Source organism: Triticum urartu, chromosome 1 (assembly GCF_003073215.2).
Source record: "Triticum urartu cultivar G1812 chromosome 1, Tu2.1, whole genome shotgun sequence".
Lineage (NCBI taxonomy): Eukaryota > Viridiplantae > Streptophyta > Magnoliopsida > Poales > Poaceae > Triticum > Triticum urartu.
This window is the reverse complement of record NC_053022.1, coordinates 537,512,461-537,520,562: the sequence shown is the minus strand read 5'-3', so window position 1 is coordinate 537,520,562 and position 8,102 is coordinate 537,512,461.

The window sequence follows — 8,102 nt, the reverse complement described above, 5'->3', positions numbered from 1 at the left end:
TCTCCATTTTTATAAAAATGTTCACAGATTTTAGAAAAATGTTCACCTTTCATATATTGTTCATAATACCAGAAAAATGTTTGTGTTTTGAAATTTTCTTCTAGAGTTTGAAAAAATATTCCTCACTAAAAATTCATTCACAATTTAAGAAAAATGTCCGTGTCTTCCAATTTTGTTCTGTAGTTTCAAAACAAAAAATTCTTTTTCTTTCCAATTCCTTGTTATTCCCTTTCTTGTTCTTGAGAATTTCAAAAAAAAATCACAAATTCAAAAAATGTCCAGAAGTTCAAAAATGTTCCTGTTATTATTGTTTTTCACAAATTCAAAAAACAATTCTCCATTTTTATAAAAATGTTCACAGATTTTAGAAAAATGTTCACCTTTCATATATTGTTCATAATACCAAAAAAATGTTTGTGTTTTGGAATTTTCTTCTAGAGTTTGAAAAAATATTCCTCATTAAAAATTCATTCACAATTTAAGAAAAATGTCCGTGTCTTCCAATTTTGTTCTGTAGTTTCAAAAATGTTCAAATTTTAGAAAATGTTTTCAGTTTTTTAAATTTTGTTCTGAGTTTGAAAAATGTTCTTTTTTCAAAAAATGTTCACGGATTCCAAAGATATTTGCGTTTCCAAATTTTTGTTCAGAGTTTCAAAAAATGTTCCCTTTAACGAAAATTTGTTCGCATATTAAAAAATGTTGATGATTTTCAAAAAAGCGTCAGTTTATCAAAACTTTGTTCACATATGTAAAAAATGTTTGAGCTTTTTAGTTTTTCTTCTCAAATTTGAAAAGTGTTCGCATCAAAAAAACACTTTTCTCAAAATAATGTTCGCGTTAGAAATTTGACAAAATGTTCGGATCTGCGTTACCTTTAGCTTCGCGTGCCATAGTAAAACAAGAAAGCTTGTCTAGCCTATTGGCTAGGCTCGTGCGTAAGTAACAGGAGGTACCTGGTTCGATCCCTCCCTCGATTCTTAGTCCTTCTTGGATTTTTCGCTGTGTTCCGCTAATGGGTCGGCGCAGCTGGAGTCGCCCATGTGTGTTCGCTCGGCAAAAACCATAGATAAGATGCAATCTCAGAATCGGAGTTGCTTTTCAAGACAACAAAATGATGTTGAAAACTCGACCTAAGCCTTGCTCACAGTCTGAAGAATTCGTGCACCAAAGGAGGATGAGGTAGCATGGTCAAGGGTGGCATGATAAGGATGTAACCGATAGTCTAGGAATGACAAGATTGAGTTTAAATTTCCCAGCAACAAATTACTAGGGGTATTGAATTGCAGTGCGGATTCGATTCAGTACTCGGTGTTCTCGGTTGACGACAACCTAGAACCCGTGGAGTGACTATGGCAGGGAAAAGGTATCACTTCATCAAAAATTCATAAGATGTAGTAAAATGGCATGATATCCTCGAGATACCAAGGGGGTAATACTCGAAGGTAGAACATAATAGAAGTTGAACTGGGTTGTTGTCTTGCGACAGCAGATACTTTAACCTTATCAAAAAATAGACGAGGCACCGGAATGGAGTTATCAATATGAGGTCGGCATGGTGAAAACCACAACTTCATGGAATCAAGTTAAAGATACTGCTACTTCTTGAGCTTGTGTTGGTTTTTTCTTGAAGAGGAAAGTGTAGTGCGGCAAAGTAGAGATAAGTATTTTCCTCAGTTTGAGAACCAAGGTAACAATCCAGTACGAGGAACACACAAGTCACCAGTTGCACCTACACAAACAAACAAATACTTGCAACCAACGCGATAAAGGGTTGTCAACCCCTTCACGAATACTTGCAAGGTTGAGATTTGATAGAGATAGGTATAAAAGATAAATAAAAGTGCAAAGTAAAGTAAAGATAAATAAATTACGGCAAGGTATTTTTGGATTTTTGGTTTTGTAGGTCTGAAAATATTATGATAAAAATAGACCCGAGGTACATAGTTTTCACTAGAGGCTTCTATCTTGAAAGAAAGCATACGGTGGGTAAACAAATTACTATTGAGCAATTGATAAAAAAGCATAAAGTCATGGCGATATCTAAGGCAATGATCATGAATATATGCATCACATCCGTGACAAGTAGACCGACTCCTGCCTGCATCTACTACTATTACTCCACACATCGACGGCTATCCAGCATGCATCTAGTGTATTAAGTTAACAAGAACGGAGTAACGTGTTAAGCAAGATGACATGATGTAGATGGATAGATCCAATCAATATGATATAAACCTCATTTTTTTTATCCTTAATGACAACAATACAAATACGTGCCTCGCTACCCCTTCTGTCACTGGGTGAGGACATTGCAAGATTGAACCCAAAACAAAGCACCTCTCTCATTGCAAGATAGATCAATCTAGTTGGCCAAACCAAATCAATAGGTCGGAGAGAAATACAAAGATATCTTAATCATGCATAAAAGAGTTTAGAGGCAGAGGCGGGTGACGAACGTTGCTCAGAGTTCATTTTGCCAGGTTGGTATGTGTGACTTATACTATATATCTTATGATATAAATGTGACACATATTACCATGATAAAAATAACATGGAGTCTTTCTCGTAATGGAGCCAGTTTTTTGTTGGTCCGCGCCTTTCCTCTGATCCAACATAAATATACTCATACCACACGATCTAAACTTATGACTGCCAAGTGTTTGGGTTTATTCCTCGCAAAAAAGTGGTCGTGTTTATGTGCCAGCCACGCTCCCAGTCAACTCCTCCATTCATGCATTGGCTCTTAACTTCACTTGAGCGGCAGCAAAACAAACTGTTGCAACTAGACGGAACACATGTCCCATTGTTTTGGCAGTGCCATAAATTCTAAACGTTGATGCGTCTTTTATTGAGGATCTGCATAGACGGTCATGTGGGGCAATAGTTAGAGACCACAAAGGTAATTTCATTGTTGCTTCTACTTCTCGCATTGAGCATGTCGCATATGTCGTCTCTGCAGAAGTGGCGGCATTACTTGAAGGTTTAAAGTTACTTCAAAGTATGGGGTGCAATAATGTCTTGGTAAGGATGGATAATTCTGTTGTGGTCGATGCTATACATCTGAATGAGAGACATTCTGTGATGGCGGCTTCAGTTTTAGATTATTGCAGAGAGTTATTACGAGAGTTCGGGAAGGTTACTATTGAGCACAGTAATAGAGAATCAAATGTAATTGCTCGTGAGCTAGCTGAGTGGGGGCATACAAACACCCCTTCTTTATGGGTGGATGCACCTCCGGTTACTATTGCTAAATTTTAGCAGATGATGTAATTATTATTTAAGGTTAATAAAGCTAGCCATGAAGGTCTTACCGTAAAAAAAACTCCTGTAGCGTGCGTTTTGAAAATTAATTTGTATGGCTTTTGCTATTTTCTAAACAGGCATTATCTTCACGAACAATACAAAAATGGTCCAACAAATCAAAAATAGTTCACAAATTCACAAAAAACTTCAAAATTTTGGCAATTGTTCAACAACTTTACAAAAACTTCGCAGATTTGAAAATGTTTGTGAATTTTAGAAGTTATTCCAAAATTTAAATAATGTTCATGAATTTCTAAAAAACCTGAATTTAAAATTTTGAAATTTACTTAATGAACGAGAATTGAAAAACGTTCACTAAGTTTGAAAACTTTTCGGTAAACAAGAATTGAGAAATGTTCACTGAAAATTATTCACGAATATGATTTTTTTTCATGAATTTGAAAAGATGTTGGCTTATAGCGATCACACCCCTCCTGAATCGGTCACAGCGCCAGCCACGCTCACGATCAACTCTTGTAGCACACGTTTTGAAAATTAATTTGTATATGACTTTTGCGTTTTTCTCACCAATCATTTTCTTCACGAATAATAAAAAGAAAGGTCCCGCAAATCAAAAATAGTTCAGAAATTCACCGGAATCTTCAAAAACTAGCAATTGCCCAACAATTTTAGAGAAAACAAAATAACAGATTTTAAAGATGTTTGTAGATTTTAAAATTTGTTCCAAAATTTAAAAATTGTTCATGAATTTATTTATTTTTGAAAATTCTTTAGTGAAAGAGAGTTATAAAATATTCAATGAAAAATATTCGTGAAATTGAAAATTGTTCGGTGAACGAGAATTGAGAAATGTTCGGTGAAAACATTCATGAATATGAAAATTGTTAATGAACTTGAAAAGATGTTGGCAATTTCAAAAAAATTGTATGAATTTGAAAATCGTTCATGTCTTAAAATACATTCGTGAATCTGAAAATTTGTTTGGTGAATAAGATTTTAAAAAATGTTCAGGATATTGGAAAATTGATCATGACTTTAAAAATATGCCGTGAACTGAGAAAATATGCATCCGTTGAAAAAAACTTAGGTATTTGGAAAAAAATATTCATGAATTTTTTTGTATATTTTGAAAATGAAAAGAAATTAAAAAAATAGAAACTGAAGAAAAATATGGAAAACTATGCAAAAAGAAAAACCTCTGGAACCTTACCAAAACCGGACCAAAGTAAACCGGTTCCTGGTTCTAGACATGAATGGTTGCAGTCTGCCGAAAAAGAGAACTTGTGTAATGAAAATACGATTGTTGTTCTTATTGGGCCGCAGCCGATGTCGGACCGCCTGTAGGCGAGCGGAAGGCGATACATACTACTCCATTTCGATTCCCTAAAAAAAACGAGTCCATTTCGCTGAATTTTGTACTTGTGCCGCTGGGCTGAGACAGTCAACTTTATGTGCTGAGGTCAAATAAATTTTTTATTACTTCCTACCTAACAGTGTTTGCTGAAGTTACGAATTACGATCGGCCTTTTCAACTGAGCTTCGTCCGGCAGTGCCTAATCGGCGCTTCAGGCGCCATTACTAAACCTGCCGCTTGCGTGGACTGGCCAAACAAGCGCACGGATGACTCGCTCACGCATGCAATCGATTTCGTTCATTCGCCGTTTTTTTTCCGCTCCATTAACTGTTTGTCGATCAACTTTTGACCAATTTAACCAGTTTGACCATTGACTTAAAACAACATGGATCTAAAAAAGTTGATAAATTTGAAAATACTTTATGTAATTCAAAATTTCGTAATTTGAGAAAAGTTAACGAGTACGAAAAATGTCTGCAGATTTTAAAACGTTTCAATAAAACGAGGGATTGGCGCCTGGTCCCCTCGACGACGATGCGCCAGGTCGTGGGCTCGTGGACCGTTGCAAAACGGGGTACCGAGCTGTTGTTTTCGCAGTTGGTTTGCTCGGTCGCCCCGGTTTCGGCCACCAAATGCAAGTCAGCCCTCTCCGGCCGGCCTCAGCGCTGGTTTTTTACTCTTTCCCAGCTACCGGTTGACCTGTAGGCTGTAGCCCCCTGATCACGTCACAACGTTTTCCAGATACCACACGGGCCCAATTTTGAAACCAGCGGACTCATGCGCAGAGCCGCAGCGAGACACCCCTGTTTCAGCCGCCTTCTTTCCCCCCTTGCACTCCAAGCCACCCTTAATTACTCGCCGTGCAACTAGGAAGAGAGAAGGGGGAAGGAAAGAGAGGGACAGGGAGAGGGAAAGAGGGGCCGCACCCCCCTCCCCTAGTCCAATTCGGACTCCTCATGGGAGGGGGCGCGCCATCTCCTGGGCTGCTGCCCTCTCTCTCCCCTCAGGCCCACTAAGGCCCCATACTTCCCCGGGGGTTTCGATAACCCTTCCGGCACTCCGATTTTCTCCAAAATCATCTGAAACACTTCCGGTGTCCGAATATAGCCGTCCAATATATCGATCTTTATGTCTCGACCATTTCGAGACTCCTCGTCATGTCCGTGATCATATCCGGGACTCCAAACAACCTTCGGTACATCAAAATATATAAACTCATAATGAACCTGCCATCGTAACGTTAAGTGTGCGGACCCTACGGGTTCGGAGAACAATGTAGACATGATCGAGACACGTCTCCGGTCAATAACCAATAGCGGAACCTGGATGCTCATATTGGCTCCTACATATTCTACGAAGATCTTTATCGGTCAGACCGCACAACAACATACGTTGTTCCCTTTGTCATCGGTATGTTACTTGCCCGAGATTCGATCATCGGTATCTCAATACCTAGTTCAATCTCGTTATCGGCAAGTCTCTTTACTCGTTCCGTAATACATCATCTCGCAACTAACTCATTAGTTGCATTGCTTGCAAGGCTTAAGTGATGTGCATTACCGAGAGGGCCCAGAGATACCTCTCCGACAATCGGAGTGACAAATCCTAATCTCAAAATACGCCAACCCAACATGTACCTTTGGAGACACCTGTAGAGCACCTTTATAATCACCCAGTTACGTTGTGATGTTTGGTAGCACACAAAGTGTTCCTCCGGCAAACGAGAGTTGCATAATCTCATAGTCACAGGAACATGTATAAGTCATGAAGAAAGCAATAGCAACATACTAAACGATCGGGTGCTAAGCTAATGGAATGGGTCATGTCAATCACATCATTCTCCTAATGATGTGATCTCGTTAATCAAATGACAACACATGTCTATGGTTAGGAAACATAACCATCTTCGATTAATGAGCTAGTCAAGTAGAGGCATACTAGTGACGTTTAGTTTGTCTATGTATTCACACAAGTATTATGTTTCCGGTTAATACAATTCTAGCATGAATAATAAACATTTATCATGATATAAGGAAATAAATAATAACTTTATTATTACCTCTAGGGCATATTTCCTTCACCGCCTTCCTTTCCTCCTTGATGTCCGAGCGCCTCACGCATTCCTCCTCCTCCTTTGCTAAGATCTCCTCGAACCTCTCCGTCAGCTTGTCCGCCACACCTTCTCGCTTCGCCCTCTCCTCCTCCCACTTTTTGCCCCTAAATTTCTTCTAACCTTCTTTGGCGGTTCTTGGGTTGGGTCAGTAGGGTCACCGGTCTTGGCAATGAAAAGGTTCCACTTCAGTTGCCCATTCATCTTCAACCAACAATGCATGACGGTGAAGGACTTCTTCAACTTCTTGTACACCACACAAGCACGAGTAGGCTTTAAAGTGACACAATTCATATCCGTCTAGTCAGCAACAAAAAAATACATGTCCGGATAGTGATCAACAAAATTAAACCATATCCGGCTAGTGATCAACTTACTTGCTCAGTGATTTGTGCACCACTAGGCCACCACGCGATCAGATGCTTCAAGTGCCCGCAATACTTGCAGACGGCCTCTTGGATGGTGTACCATCGATGGTTGACGGACTTCCACTCACAGTTGCGGATCAAAGCGTCGGAGTAGGGCGCGAAATGCTTGTGCTCATGGAACCATATGTGAATGTTCCTCCAAAAGGTAGTGCCCTTTTCTCCGTGCCAAGGACAGGATCGAGGCTAGTGGCAACCATGCATCGGACAACAACTCGTCCTCCCACATGTTGAAGTTTTCTCTTCTACCCTTCTTCTTTGGATCGCTGGCTATATCATCCGGATCATCGTCGAAGCATCCTCCTCCCCCTCCTATCCCCTTCGAATAATGCTCTTCGGGGGCCCAATGCTGCTGTTGTTGTGTGCCATCGCCGGTCTGGCTGTAGGAGTGCTGCATGGCCGTCTGGGTGTAGGATTGCTGCTGCTGGTACTGGTAGTAGGGATGGCAATGGGTAGGGTATGGGCGGGTACGACCTTTTTCTGCCCGAACCCATACCCATATCTTTTTTCTATACCCACCCATTTCAATATCCATGGGCATAAATTGGTACCCATGCCCATACCCATCGGGTATATTATACCCAATGGGTATCCGTTGGGTACAATATATAACATTGGCATGATAAAGGTAAGACAACAAAAGGGCCTAAAACTAAAGTTAGGTACTCGACCATCCCAATTTGGTTTGCACTTACATCAAAATTTCAAAATGATGATTGACAGACAAATATCTTAATCTCCATTGCAAACTAACTTTGAAAAAAATCAAGTTTGGAAACTTGCAATGCTAATTACTGTAGGTTTACCCAGGTATTATTGGGTTTAATTTATTTATTATTTTTTCTGGGTATCCAATGGGTTATCCATGGGTATAATTTCATACCCATATCCTACCCATGCATTTTGCGGGTATGGATACCCATTACCCACGGGTATGAAGTGGTGGAAA